Source organism: Delphinus delphis, chromosome X, assembly GCF_949987515.2.
Source record: "Delphinus delphis chromosome X, mDelDel1.2, whole genome shotgun sequence".
Lineage (NCBI taxonomy): Eukaryota > Metazoa > Chordata > Mammalia > Artiodactyla > Delphinidae > Delphinus > Delphinus delphis.
Genome location: NC_082704.1, coordinates 97,995,768 through 98,011,942, shown reverse-complemented (window position 1 = coordinate 98,011,942; position 16,175 = coordinate 97,995,768). Strand labels below are relative to the sequence as shown.

At 36.5% G+C, this 16,175-nt stretch overlaps 1 protein-coding gene across 3 annotated transcripts in view; it reads left to right on the top strand.

Annotated features, from left to right (window-relative positions):
* DMD (dystrophin) overlaps window positions 1-16,175 on the top strand; it is a 2,124,682-nt gene that overhangs the window by 1,530,499 nt on the left and 578,008 nt on the right. The gene's annotated exons all lie outside the window — the stretch shown is intronic.

Below are 16,175 nucleotides of genomic sequence, written 5' to 3'. Positions count from 1 at the left end.
AGTGATTGTCAAGTCTAGAAAAGCTTCATGAAACCCCTCTCGATACTTAACATCAGCCAGACCCAAAAAGCAGAACGTCATATTCTAACAATGACAGTACTGAGCCGAAGAGGAGCTTCCTGCTTCCCTTCCCTCTCCTCCCTCCACTCCCATTCAACCCTGTTAGGAAAGAGCAGCTGGTGCATGGGGCAGAAGGTGAGGAAGAGGAAGAGAAGAAGCTCTCTGTACCCCCTGCTCAAGGTGGTGAGGGACCTGGCCCAGTTGCAGCCTCTCCAAGTCGGGGGAGAAGTCATATATGTGAATTAAGTTTGAAGTGTTAATGAATGTATTAGACTGGAAATTCTAATTTTAATGTCTTAAAATGACAGCAGGGCCCTGTATTACCTTACAATGGCCAGAAAAGACATGGGACCTCCTCGTATTTTCACCCAGGGAGCAAGCAAGAACTACCGCCTTGAGCAGATTTAAAGGGAGAAAGAAGACAGATAAAGTTGTCTTTATGCTTATATGCCATAAGTCCTGATTATGCAACATACAGCTTACACCCTTTACATATTTTTGTCTTAAAGGGAAAGGAAAACAGTGTAAAGGGATTTACATCAGGATACAGATGAAGGTGCAGTTGACTTTTTAGTGGAACCAAAATATTATGATCAAGTGGCACTGAAATAGATTATTTAACTGGACAAATTTAAAAATCTATAGAATACTAAAATTAACAATTAGTCAAAGACATGGATTTTTGGAAGTGTGTGGTAACCTAGGAACAGTGATACAGCTGGAAGGTTGCCTCTTAAGGATTATCAGAGAGGGTGGCTGGCTGTTCAGTAGGACGTGGTGGTGGTAGGCAAGCGTGCTGCATTATGTAACAACAGAGGGCGACATTCCGATTCTGTTTGGTGCCCCATAGGGGGCACAATTCGCACAGGATGATGATAATGTGGTGGGCTGAAAGAGCCTCCCAAGAAACCATGCCGATGCTTAATTAGTGAGTTTCTCTTTTCCATCAAAATGTCAAGATCAGACCCACAACTGCACATACATTTTTTGGTCATTTTCTTACTTTGAACATGTTTACACTTCTCCAAGATCCATCCATATCCTCTTGTCACTTAAAAATAATTTGTCAGACAATTTCAGTCTGTTAACTCTCCTATAAATTTTAACAATACTTCTATACACACACTTAGCATTCCAGAGGAATATTCTTCAAGACCATGGGGATCAACAAATTTTCAAATGCCATTACAGTGTCTGTGAGGTATGTATTTTCCCCAAAAATGCATAATTTATAATCCTCATAATAGATCTTTTACAGATGAAGAAAATGGGGCCTAGGAAGTTTAAGTAAAATAGGTAACAAGTGTCCCAATTAATATTTGAACTCGGTTCTGGCTACTTCCAAAACATGCATTCCTAACTCTCTTTCGTGTATTTGTTTTCTGTTCTTACTGTGTATGCTATACAGGTTTCCCACTGGGGCTCCTTTTCAGGGTCTTCCTAATACTTAAAGTCACTTGTAAAATGAGTACTTTCTTTGAATGAGAAATCCATTAGGCAGAAAAAAAAACAACTTGGCAATAACTTTTAGGCATTAACCGCATGCCAAGTAATTATCAGAAGACCTAATGCTTTGAGCCCTCACAAGTGTGATCTTAAGATAATAGAGTGAGGCTTGCTTGCATTGTGAACTTTCTAGATGCTTTATATTGTGATGTGCTTCATGGATTGGCTTCCTAAAAAAGATTTGTGAAGCATTCTGGGAAGGTCTGCCAATTAAAAACCGGAGATTGGCTGAAGGCTTGCAGCAATTAAAGTTTGAATACGGATGGTGCCAAATTGAATGTTTCCCTGGCAACAGATTTTTCCTTAATAACTTTTAGATGGGAGGGGGAACGTAAAAGGAAACCGTCTTTCAGCATATGTATAGTCCTACAACATGTTTGCAAATTGATTTTGGAAGCTAATTTGTACTTAACTAGTGATTGTTTTAAGTGGATCTGAATATTACTAAATTATCCTGAGGAAATATTTTGAGAATAACAGAAATAAGTTCTAGGAACCTTATAAGGACATAAAAAGTGCATGGTTTTAAAAAAACATCTCTTGGTCTGTAACCAGTTATCCAAGATATTTATTTATTTATTCATTTATTTTTGGCCGCACTCTGCGGCTTACGGGATCTTAGTTACCCAACCAGGGATCGAACCTGTGCCCCCTGCATTGGGAGCGCAGAGTCTTAACCACTGGACCACCAGGGAAGTCCCGGGATTTTATATTAAGCACAATTTACCATTGTCAAAGATTTCTGGATTCTTAATGTCCGTTAAGATCAAAAGTTTAGAACATAGGTATAACCAAGGAAAAAGTGATATGTATATCATGGATTTGGAGTTGATCTTGATATATATAATGTTATAGGTGTTATTAATACATATGTTCAGGTTTATGGGTTTTTCATTATCTGTTTAAAGATATTTTTAAATTGTTGATTGTTTAAATCGTTTCAGGAAGTACCCATAAGGAGGTCATTGATAGTGTTTATATCATGTGGTGTGTTACCATAGATCTAATATCTGGTCCTCAGCTTTGCATAGCTATTAAAACGACTGGATTTTAATAGTTCACCTTCAGGTGATGAGTCTCTGGGGGACTGACTCATACTATACAAACTCACATGAGACTGGTTTATTAATCATTTGAAAGAAGAGGTAATAAATTGAAATTATTATTTTATAGCACAGCATAAGGCTGTCAAAAAAATTAATAATGATAATTTGCTCATAGTGCCCTCCCCAGTGAGGACTATGCAGAAGACCAAGGTTTGATGGTGACCAAAGAATTGGAGGAAGGGTAATATTGTATCATTAAAGGATGGTTCATTAAGTGAGAGAATCTAGATAAACTTCCCACCTTTACTGTTCTGGATGACTTCTACTATAGAAATAGAGAAACAGATAATTTCTCTCAGATGGTACCAAAGACATAATAGCAAATGCTGGCTCTTTGGCTTTCTTTTTAGATTCCATGCAACATGTCTTCCTCCCCACATGTGCACACTTACCTTCCTCCTCTGGCTATTGTCTCTCACAGAGCCATACAAAACTCAGGTATGTTAAGTAGATGTAAATCAATAGTTGGAAATTTGTGTTAGTCACATTATTACCCATTACTTGCTTGACTGAAGTAGGCTATGTCATCACCAAAACCCTTACAAAACAACTCTTTCCACAAGAATTTCCAGCCCTGGTGGCAATTCCAGGACTACCACCACAAGAAATTCTGACATAATAGGGATATAAGGTGGTCCTGGGAATCTGCATTTTTATGAAGTTATCCGAGGCTCAAGCAGGTTATTTTTACAGATGACTGATACTATCCACCATGTCCTTTTTGTTTCTAATTTTACTGTTAGATGATAATCTTTTTTCTGGCTTTTTCCAAATTTCTGGAATTTTAGGACTCAGGGACTCTAGGAACTTGTGAGTGTAAAGAGAAACTTAAAGAGCTATAGAGGTAGAGATATGTAGGTACATAGAAATAGACATGTACATAAAATAGAAATATACATGTATACATAGAAATAGAAATGTGTTGCTTAAAACTGTAAAAAATACATTCTTAAAAATGTAAATTAAAAATATTAATAATTCACTCAATTGAAGATAGAATGATAAACTTGAATGAAATAAGGACCCTGAAAACAAATGTATCCCTTCCTCCCCTACCCCATCCTATCCCTCCCCCCTCCCCCCCCCCACACACGAAGCTCTACAACTCAGCACAGGGTTAAAACGTTAAAACCAATTCCTAACCCAGGTAAATAAAGGAAAATGTTTATGTTCTTCCTCAGTCTTTAATTATTTTCCCTGGATTAATTTACAAATGGTAATCACACGTAAGAACAAGTATTATTGCCCGATAAACAATACAACGAAGAATCAGATGATAATTAAGTAAAAATAAAGAGTACACTTTCATTAAAGACCCAGTTCTCATGACCTAGTCCCAAACCCTTTGTACTCTGCACTCATTCCTTGAATTGACTCTCTTTAGAGCTGCAAAGGTAGGAATATGACTCACATAAAACATTCCAAAAGGTTTGATTTGAAAAACCTCCTCAAAAGAGAGAGACAGACAGAGATAGGAACAGAGAAACAGAGATGGAAAGTGAAGGGAAAAGGTAAAATAGCATTGTTTGATCAGAGATGGAAACTGAGTAATGAATTTGGTTACTAACCACTTAAGTATATAGCTTTTATTTAAGCTTGTAATTTGGTTATGTATCATGAGAAAATGATTAATAATCTAAAATACATACTTTTATAATACTATCTAATGCTATAAAGATAGTAATTCAATGTTTGAAGAATGTTTCTTGTTAAAGGTTGGTTTATGCCTACTACTGAATATCACCATGTTTATTAGAAGTAGTTTCAAATAGTATTTAATGGCATAGAGAAAGAATAATTACAACATTAATGCTAAGTTTAAAAAGTAAGATATGCATAGTAAGTGAAGTAAGTCAGGCAGAGAAAGACAAATATTATATGATATCACTTATATGTGTAATCTAAAAAATAATACAGATAAATTTATTTACAAAACAGAAACAGACTCACAGACATAGAAAATAAATTTATGGTTACCAAGGGTGGGGGGGGGAGGGATAAATTAGGAGTATGGGATTAACAGATACATACCACTGTGTGTAAAATAGATAAGTGACAGACATTTACTATATAGTGCAGGGAACTATATGCAATATCTTGTAATAACCTGTAGTGGAAAATAATCTGAAAAAATTATGTGTATACACACACACACACACACACACACACACACATATAATTGAATGACTTTGCTCTGCACCTGAAACTAACACAATATTAGAAATTAACCATACTAAAGTTTAAAAAGTAAAAGTAGGATATGAAATTATTTATGCCATATGATCCCAATTTTGTTTAAAAAAAAAAGTAAGGAAGAAAAGAAAAAGAGAGAGCCAGCAGGACACATTATAACTGGAAGGAAATACTTTCAAATTTTTCACAGCTATCACAGGTGGAATTTAGGTGAGTTTGATTGTTTTCTTTTGTATCTATCTGTGTTTTCCCAGTTCCATACAATACAATGTATTACTTTTATACACAGAAAATGTTTTCAAGTATATTACACAGGGATGGTGTTTCTCAACCTTTTATTAATCATTACCCTGTAAGAAGCTTTTCAGAGTTGTATTTGCTAATCAACCCCCCATGAAATTTTCATAACATAGATAGTCTCTATATCTGTTTATATTGTGGCTCTTTGGAGGGTCACAAACCATCATGACTCTTAGATACATCTAAGACTTTTTGTTCCTCAAGAATCAATTTTAACCCCCTTGGGACACTATTGCCCTGTTGAAAAGATATGCACTACTCGCCCAAGAGCCAGAAGATTCTCATTCAGTAAGTTTTTAGGGGTAGGAACAAAGTAAGTACATTTTTAAAATAGTGGTCAGGTGTTTCAAAAGGAATGTATAAATGCATCTACTTAATGTTATTCCAAATTTTTCAGAAACCTGAAATATGAGCATTTATCTATTTTTAGGAATAATACTAATGATGGAACATTTTTACAAATCTTTAAGAGTTTACCTTTTTTCCCCTACTGCCAGGAACATATAACTTTGAACACAATTTAGAACAACTTTCATGAAATATGATTTCTTCCTTATCTTTTTTCTTGACCTTTACTTTGTTATCTTTTCTACCACCTACTTCTGTGTAGGTCTTTTCTTTTCATCATTGCTTATTTCTTTAGTTTTTCTTTCACAAAATTGAAGGAAGATGTGGGCTTAGTATTCTGAATTCATAGTTCCATTGTGGTTATTAAAACGTGAACTAAAACCTTGCAAGCACATGGTACCATGTATATAATTTTCAACATTCAGACAATTACACAAAGGCCTCTGAGTATTCTAGGGTCATTGCTGAAGCTATTTTTTTTTTAATCCTATAACCTTTTCTCATTGTTGGTTGATTTTCAGAACATAGAAGTTTTCACTTTTAAGGTTAAAAAAAAAAACCTGATGAATGGAAGAACTATTCAGCACAGCAGGTTATAAACCAATTAGGATGATGATGTCTTGGTTGGAGATTTTCATGAACCTCTCACATTAGCTATTTCAGCTTTTTTTTTTTTTTTTAAACGTTCAAAGTAAATAGAATAATGAAGAGGCTATTTAGGAAGGTCTGGACTCAGGGGGGAAAAAAAACTCTTTCATTAGGTTCCAAATAACAGCTAGCTTAATAAGCAGCAAGAGACAGAGATTTAGTATAGAAAAAAAATAAAAGGATAAAAAAATAAAGCAATGAGATTAGAAGGTCGGTAATATCATTGGAACTGGCAGCAAGGCAGGTTCATGTGAGATTATTTTGTTTGGGGAAGCAACTATACTAACTTTGTTCTGAACCTCTTGCCAACGTGTGTCTTGAGAAAATTTAACATTCTTTATCTGTGTGTACCAAAATGCCTAAGGACAGAGCTGTTACCTAAACTTTATTCAAATTGAGAGAATTCATGTACGAATTTGTGGCTAACGTCTTAGTCAGTGTACTACATAATGTCTACTGCTTCATAGCACGACATTCTAATTTTCAAGAACAGTGTAGTAACTGCTTACCAGCCAAGAGAAAGGCATGGGACCATATTTGTCATTGGAGTCAATGTTAGTTCTGCCTATGGTAGTTACTTAGGTAAAGATAAGTTTGTTCCAAGCTGGGGCTTTGCACTGGCACTTGTTACGTGTAATAAGGAAGTGCTTTCAAGTGGACCCTGGAGTATAGGGAAACTAGAGTCTGATGTCACCAAGAGGAATGTTGATGAATTCAAAGATAGTGAAAGGAAGGAGGGAAGTAATTTTGATAGAAATGGTAGAAAAGCAGGAAACATGGCAGAATTGGGGGGAAAGAAATCTTTAGAGATTTTACAAATTACAAGCTCCTTTTAATAATCAGATTAAGATTGTAAGTGTAGAGTGACTGGATAAAGATTCATGTTCTGACCTGGCTAGCTAATTAGTAAAATCTTCTAGTCCAGTTTTCACATTTTTCATTTTAGCATATTTTTGTATGATAAATTATATTTCCAATGGAAACCTTCTACTCCTGTTGACTAACTTGACTCCCTGATACTTTGCCTAACCTTCTACTTTCTTGTTCCTACTTCTTTCAAGACTTTGCACGCACAATAAGGCAGCTCATATTCCTTAAGTCTCCTATCTGATTTTGCTTCTTGAATTGCCAAAGTGAGCTCTACAGACATTTCTATCATTTCTTTTTATACCTAATCTCTTGTGATCCATGCTCTAACCACGTCACTGAAGCTGCTAATGACCACCAAAGAGGGCTGACTATGTGCATTCTAGTGACTACCTCTCAAGCTTCATCTCCAGAGCCTTTGCCTTGAACACAGGGATAACGTAACCTTTCCCAATCTCTCATTTCAGTTTCCTGCATTTTGTCTGCCTCTCTCCAGAATTTTCCCAAGGCTTTGCCTCTGTCCCTTACACTCATGACTTCAGTATTCATCACTATATGAATGACAGCTCTCATCATAACACCTCTGACCTCTTATCTGTTTTATCCATTCCATATGGCAAGCTGTCTACATTACCTTTCTTCTTGGGGATTATTATAACCTTATATTCAACATGAAATTGTGTGTTCATGTCGATGTCCAACAGCAACCTTTTTCACCATTTTTAGATACAAAAGGGGTCAACATTTCTGTCCTACTTATTTATCGGCAAACGACTCAAAAGTCAAGCCAAAAAAAAAAAAATACTCAAGTAAGATTTCCCAACAAAGAGCTTTAAGCAAAGAACTTGCAGGTGTCACATGTAGGCTGTATTCTAGAAGGAGCATAGTGAACTAGGCATACATACCTGACTGGAAAACATCGGTCACAGTCTGTTAGTTCCATCTTTTCCTGTGAGAGGGAAAAATCATTATATGACAGGGCCAGAACTTCTATGACCCCTTTCAAGAATTTAAAGGTTTTTATGACCCCATTCATCTCCTGTCAAAAACTTTCATGAAGTACCCAGGCAATGCATTTTATACAGAGGGAAGAACTTAGACAAAGTCCTATATATTTAATCTTCTAAATATCTTACTAATCTGTTCTTATCTTTCAGTCTTCCAGCCATCAGGTTTTACCTGGACCCCTATCCTAGCATCTCACGCTGTTTTTTTCTGTATCTTTTCTTGCCCTCCCCTCCAGTCTGTTCTTTAATTAGCAGTATGACTAATATTTTGAAACCCAGATCAGATGGTGTCACTTCGCTGCGTGAAACCTTTCAGTGGATTCCAATTGCCCTGCAGACAAAGGCCAAAATCTTTACCATAATTCATAAGGCCACTGGGAGCTATGAAAGTCCCCTCTTTTAGCTTTTCTTTCTAGTGAGTGATACATTCAGACAAGTGGATTCTCTTTTAAGGACATAGATTCCAAGTGCATATGAATATTGAACTAGGTATTGATAGTTTACTTATAAAATGTTTACTATTCCTTATGCAGCTTTGATTTTGCATCCATTCTAATTCAATCTCAAGCACATAATGGATTATCAAGAAAAAGGTTTTAATAAATGATTGGATAGACAAAGGAACAAATAAATGAATAAATGTATAAAAACAAATCATTATCAGACAGTCAGATGGCTATTTATAAGAACTTATCAGAACTAAAGTATAATCTTGCTTAAGACCAAATTCAGGCAATTTTTGTGTGTCTTTTTGTTTTTGGTTAAAAAAGCATCAGTTTTATATGTTTTTTTTTAACATCTTTATTGGAGTATAATTGCTTTACAATGGTGTGTTAGTTTCTGCTTTATAACAAAGTGAATCAGTTATACATATACACATGTTCCCATATCTCTTCCCTTCTGCGTCTCCCTCCCTCCCACTTTCCCTATCCCACCCCTCTAGGTGGTCACAAAGCACCCAGCTGATCTCCCTGTGCTATGCGGCTGCTTCCCACTAGCTATCTGTTTTACGTTTGGTAGTGTATATATGTCCATGCCACTCTCTCACTTTGTCACAGCTTACCCTTCCCCCTCCCCATGTCCTCAAGTCCATTCTCTAGTAAGTCTGTGTCTTTATTCCCGTCTTACCCCTAAGTTCTTCATGACCTTTTTTTTTTCTTAGATTCCATATATATGTGTTAGCATATGGTATTTGTTTTTCTCTTTCTGACTTACTTCACTCTGTATGACAGACTCTAGGTCCATCCACCTCACCTAAATAGACATTTCTCCAAAGAAGATATACAGATTGCCAACAAACACATGAAAGAATGCTCAACATCATTAATCATTAGAGAAATGCAAATCAAAACTACAATGAGATATCATCTCACACCGGTCAGAATAGCCATCATCAAAAAGTCTAGAAACAATAAATGCTGGAGAGGGTGTGGAGAAAAGGGAACCCTCTTGCGCTGTTGGTGGGAATGTAAATCGATACAGCCACTATGGAGAACAGTATGGAGGTTCCTTAAAAAACTACAAATAGAACTAACATACGACCCAGTTTTATATGTTTTTAAAGGATTCTGTTCCCTTGCTGCAAATAGTATAGGCACAATGGTATTCTGTTTCTCATTTTAAAGGAAATAATAATAATACCATATGCTTGTTGACAGCTTTGCAGTATAAAGCACTTTTCACACAGATTACCTCATTTTAGATTTCTCTATTTCTTCTTTTGCTATGGGGATTCATTTTAAGAATTTCCTTTTAAAATTAAGGCAATAACACTACTCTGTTCCTGTATTTCTTAGCAACACCTTCACTAGGATATTGTCTCTCTCCTGGGTCTTTCTTCTCCAGATGCACAGCTATGATTTATCCAGAGGTAAATGGAAATAGTAGGAGCAATACACAGAATTTTTTATTGTTTCTTGTAAACTCAAGCACTTCATTTTAGGAGCTGCCGTACTATTTTAGGAACTGCTGTACTAATGTTCAAAATTTATTTACATATTTTGGATGAAAGAATTTTCTCACTTCAGTTGGGCTTATTAGAAGAGGGAAAGAGTTACTTTTTATCTCCGCCGTATTTCACATCATTTACTATAACATTCACGAGTTGCTGAGGTTTAAATAAGCAAAGATTATCTCAAAATGAGACCTGGAAAGGGCAATTCAAGTCTCTCATCCACTTTCCTTTTTGGCTTTTCAGCCAACACTTTAGTCTAAAACATATTTTATAATCATTGATCCTGTGTTTGTCTTAATAACCAGACATATATTAAATGAACTAGAATTGATTGATCTTTATTTTTGATCTCATATTTTGCATTTCTGGAGAAGCATTTGAAGGGATCAGTTGATGCTATACTTCATTAATTCATTTCCTCTTTTTCCCCTTAATACAGAAGCCCCATTTTCATAAAGTCTAAAAAAATTGGAACATGTATTTTGTTTTTATAACATTGATTAAATGAATATATTTGTTTTGTTTATATATTGTATGTTTGTGATTATTTTTGTTTTTTCAGTAGTGCATAAATTCTTACTTGTGACTTAAAAGTTGTGTTCACCCTTTCCACACATTATTTTTATACTCCCCTCATGTCAAACTTGTGTTGGGCCATGAGTATAAAAGCACATTCTTTGTAGAGACGTGGATGAACCTAGAGTCTATCATACACAGTGAAGTAAGTCAGAAAGAGAAAAATACCATATGCTAACACATATATATGGAATCTAATTTAAAAATGGTTCTGAAGAACCTAGAGGCAGGACAGAAATAAAGATGCAGATGTAGGGAATGGACTTGAGGACACAGGGACGGGGAAGGGTAAGCTGGGACGAAGTGAGAGAGTGACATGGACATGTATACGCTACCAAATGTAAACTAGATAGGTAGTGGGAAGCAGCTGCATAGCACAGGGAGATCAGCTGGGTGCTTTGTGACCACCTAGAGGGGTGGGATAGGGAGCGGGGGAGGGAGATGCAAGAGGGAGGGGATATGGGGATATATGTATACATAGAGCTGATTCACTTTGTTATACAGCAGAAACTAACACAACCTTGTAAAGCAGTTATACTCCAATGAAGATGTTAAAAAAAAAAAAAGGAATGAAGTACTAATATACCCTAAACATGGATAAACTTTGAAAACATCATGTAAAGTGAAAGAAGCCAGACACAAAGACCACATATTGTATGATTCCATTTATATGAAATGCCCAGAACAAGCAAATCTGTAGAGACAAAAAGTAGATTAACGCCAGCCTAGGGCTGGAGTGGGGAGCTGGAGAGAAATGGGTAGTGACTGCTATGGTTTTTGGGGGGTATGATGAAAATATTTTTAATTTCACAACTTTGTGAATATACTAAAAACCATTGAACTGTATACTTTAAGTGGGTGAATTATATAGTCTGTGAATGTATCTCAATAAAACTTAAAAAATAAATAAAATAAAATAAAAACACATTCCCTCAATTCAAGTAATTACCTTTTGAAAGGTAAGACAGACAATAAAGAGACAATTGCCAAGTAGGGTAATAAGTGTGTTTAGAGGTAAGGATGTGAATTCAATGCTCTGGAAATCATAACATAGGATACCCTATCCAAGCCCCTGAAGCACACAAAACTTGGGTAGGGTGGAAGAGAATGGTCAGGAAAAAATGGCTAGTGGCAGTGACTTTTGAGCAGAGTGCTACAGAGTGAAAAAGAGGAGAGAATATTCTGGGCAGAGGAAAAGCATAGACTCATGTGAGACATGTGATAACATCCTGCATGTAGAGGACTCCTACGTGGCTGAATAGGGTTCACAACAGGTAATAGAAGTCAAGAAACTGGAAAAGTAGACAAGGGCCACATTACAAAAGATCTTGTACGTCAGGTCAAGAGTTTTGATTTTATGCTGAAAGCAATGGAAGGGTGACATTAAAGGAATTTAGTAAGTGATGACAGACTCAGATCCTCATCTTCAAAAGTCTTCTCTGACCAAAGTTTTGAAGATAGATGGGGAGTGCAAAAGGCTAGTATTAAAGCAGTAGTTCTCAGTCCTGGCTGTACATTAGAATCACTAGGGGGAGCTTTTTAAAATCCAGTGCCTGGACTCCACCCCAAACCAATTAAATCAAAATCTTTGGGAATAGGGCCCAGACACTGGTAGTTTTTCAAGCACCCCAGCTGATGCAGATGTGCAGACAGGGTTATGATTCACTAAATAAGAGAGAGCATCAGGAAGCTTTTAATTAAAATAGTCTAGAGAAGAGACAGCTGGATGATAGAGAGGTTAGAAGAGCCATTAAGGAGGTTGAATGAATGACTTGGCACCTTGGTTAAAGGATAAGGAAGAAAGAGGAATCAGGCATGATTTGTAGGTTTCTCCTTGAATGACTAGGTAGAGGAACAGATGTGTGTCAGTAATTAGGGGAGAGGAAGGGTAAAGATGATGTGATCAATTTTGGATATGTTGAATTTTTAAAAGGAATCTTGTAGGCATTTGGCTATGTGAATATGGAGCTCAGGAGAGAGTTCTTAGGTTAAACACAGATTCGACTATGATCGCTGTATAGGTAGTAAATGAAACAGTATGAACTCACCAGGGAGTGAATGAAACAATATGAACTCACCAGGGAGTGAATGAAACAATATGAACTCACCAGGGAGTATATGTAAAGTGAAAAGAAAAAAGGTCCAAAGGAGACCTGTAGGGGATAACAATGTTTTAAAGATGAGCAGAGAAGGCTGAGGAGTGGCCAAAGAGGTAGACTAAATAACTTTTTAAAATCTTGCAGTATCAGTCATTGCAAGATTTCAAGGAAGAGGTTTCAAGGAGGGCTCATCAGTGATGGCAAGTACTGAAAGGAGGTCTGGAAAGATAAAGACTTTAGAATCTCTAATGCTGTGGTAATTTGAAGGTTATCGTTAGCATCTTCAAAAGTAATTTCTGTGGCAAAAGTGAAAATTCAATGGATTGAGAAGGGTATGTAAGGTGTGAAAGTGGAAATAGTGGATGTAGACTCTTCTCAGACTTTAATGTGCATACAAATCACTTTTGGACTCTTGTTTAAAAATGCAGATTTGATTCAGTAGGTGTAACGTGTGGGGCCTGAGATATTGCATGTCTAACAAGCTCCCAGGTAATGCTGCAGCTGCTGGTACATAAACCATCCTTGAAGTAACTCTGGTGTAAATCACTCTTTCATGAAGGAGAAAGGATTGGCCAGAGGGGGTGTAGAGCCAAAAGGAAGAATTTTTTATTTTGTTTTCTGTTGTTTTCTTTTTAGATGAGGTTCTAGACTGAGATGGAAGATACAGAATGGGTAAAAAATGGAATCACTTGTCTTAGGAGGTAGAAGAATTTGGAATACTGAGTACAGGAAGGGAATTAGGCATGAGTAGGGGAGACACTAAACCTAAAGAGAAGAAGGTAAGGAAGACTAGAAATACAGAAAAGTCCATTAGTAGACAGTACCTGGCATTTTGCTTTTTAACCCATGGTTTCTGTTCAAGGAATTATTTATTATTTTTATTCCTTAACTTGATTGGCTAGACTGTGGAGTGTGCTTGTGAGGATACAAGTGAGCCCACTTGGCTTTTCAGGTATAACCTGCATTTTCTGCACTCATCAAATCAAAGTTTGAGTGACAAGGTGTAGGGATGAAATTCAGTGTGTGTTCAGGGCAGGAAAAAATGTCTTTTTTTATTCTACATATTTAAAAATATTTATATTCCAACAAATGCATCAGTTTTGATGTGCAAATTTGCAGTGATGAATGGGTTTTATGTGTGCATTGCATGCTAGTGACATGGTAATGAATCCGCGGTGCTGGAATTATAATGGTTCCCTTTAGCTCCACTTTAATGACCTCTTGCTGAATGAGCTGTGAGTACTTTATTTGCTACATTTGGCACTTAATTAGTTGAGGGTGGGGCAGGCTGGAGAGTGGGATTATCCAGCGATATGTTGTGTCTCTATCACATTTAAACAATTTCTTTTCTATGTCTTGTGAGTGACCTAAGATTATAAGCTGAAATATTTTTGCATAATTATAGATAAAGCTACTCCCCCAACTTTAAGCTTTCATCTCAACCAATAGTTCCCCCTTGCCAAAGGAAGCCATTATTTTTTTAAGTTAATTCATTTTAATGACCAAATAAATCACATTTCAATATCTGCCTGTTTATGTAACTAATACAATAACTTACATGTTCCATTATGACTGGATGTTGGTATTTTCTTATAAATCTGTGACTCTCCAACCAGTGGCAAAAATGCAATCCTTTTACCTTAACTCATCTTTCAATATGGGAACCAACACACACTTTCCTATATTTTATAACCAAAAGAGAATGAGCTTTTGTCAGAGGACTAACTTATTTTCTCTCTGAGAATATTCAGCATACTTTTAAGGAGGTAATATGATCTTTGACATTCTGTTGATGAGGAAATTAAGAGATCAGCCTGAATTCCTTTTCGAGCTCCTCTCCATATACATGTGACTTTAAGCAAAACGTTTTGTCATTTTCACTACTGTAAATTCTGTTTACTGTCTTTTAAACTTCTATATTCCATAGATGCTATTTTTTCTTAATTGGAAAGTGGCCTTAATAACTTAGAAATGTGTTTAAATAATATGCTGCTTTGTGCTTGCTGTGAGAGAGCATTTTATCTAACATTTTATTATGAAAAATTCCGATACACAGAAAAGTGGAAAGAATTGTCGAGTAAATATCCCTGAACCCACCACCTAGATTGTGCTGTACAAATTCATGCTTTCTCTGCCCATCAGTCCCGACTATTTTCTGATGCATTTCAAAGTAAGTTTAGAGACATCAGTACCCTTTACCCCTAAACACTTCAGCATGCGTATCATTAACTAGAGCTCAGCATTCATTTACAGGTCTTTTTGTTGGTTTATTGGCTTACTTGTATGTCTCTGTGCGGCAAAATGTGCAGAGTCAAAAGTACAAATCTTATGTGTACCAATCAGTGAGTATTGTTGAATGGGTGCACCTGTGCGACACATGCCTCTATCAAGATAAAGAAAAACACTATCACCCCAGAAAGGAAAGAACCTTTGGATGTTAATTAGACTTACTATGGTGATCATTTCACAATACATACAAGTATCTAATCATTATGTTTATACCTGAAACTAATGTAAGTTTATATATCAATTATATCTCAATTAAAAATATTAATAAATGAAAGGAAATTTTTTATGTTGGCTTGAATTTTTTTCAGCTGAATTTTAACATGACTGAATATAAGATTGCCAAGTTGTATCACAGGAATAGTCCGTCCAGGGGAATGATATGGATGTCTATATGCTGTTTGTTCATCCAGGCACTGGAATGACTTAGTTCTTCCTAATAGCCTTATAAGATGAGCTTCAATCTCTGACAGAAACATAAAGTAACATGTATTTCACAGACTTTTAGAGCTGGAAAGAACCCCAGGGGTCATCCAGTCTACTAACCCGCTTTGCTTAATGGCTCAGGATTTAAAAAGTCCAATGGTGGGCTTCCCTAGTGGCGCAGTGGTTGCGAGTCCGCCTACCGATGCAGGGTACACGGGTTCGTGCCCCTGTCTAGGAAGATCCCACATGCCGCGGAGCAGCTAGGCCCATGAGCCATGGCCGCTGAGCCTGTGAGTCCGGAGCCTGTGCTCCGCAACGGGAGGGGCCACAACAGTGAGAGGCCTGTGTACCGCAAAAAAAAAAAAAAAAAGTCCAATGGTGTTACAAAGTGCATAACTGCCTGTCTTTACCCCTGTAATTAGGGGATAGATACTTTGCCCAGTGTCTTGCGTCCATCATTTCCTTAATCTTCACAGATTGTTAATCTTCTTGTTGTTATTATCCCCATTTTACAGAGAGTAAACTGAGTGTGAAAATAGCATTAAATTACTAATCTTCGCCATGTTCAAACTAACCTTAAATGTTAGACTGATATTATAAAATATTTTTACCTTAGTTATTGGGTCTGGGTCTGTCTTCCGTGAATTTAAAACTAAATACTTGGCTGTTCCTGAATTCCAGTTTTGGGGGGACTTAGAAAGGAAACATATCTTCAAATTAGTTGTAGCAGCTAGGATTTAATCATTTGCCTGTAATTCCCCTCTCTTTTCACCTTTGTGGTCTGAAATGTCTTCTCAGA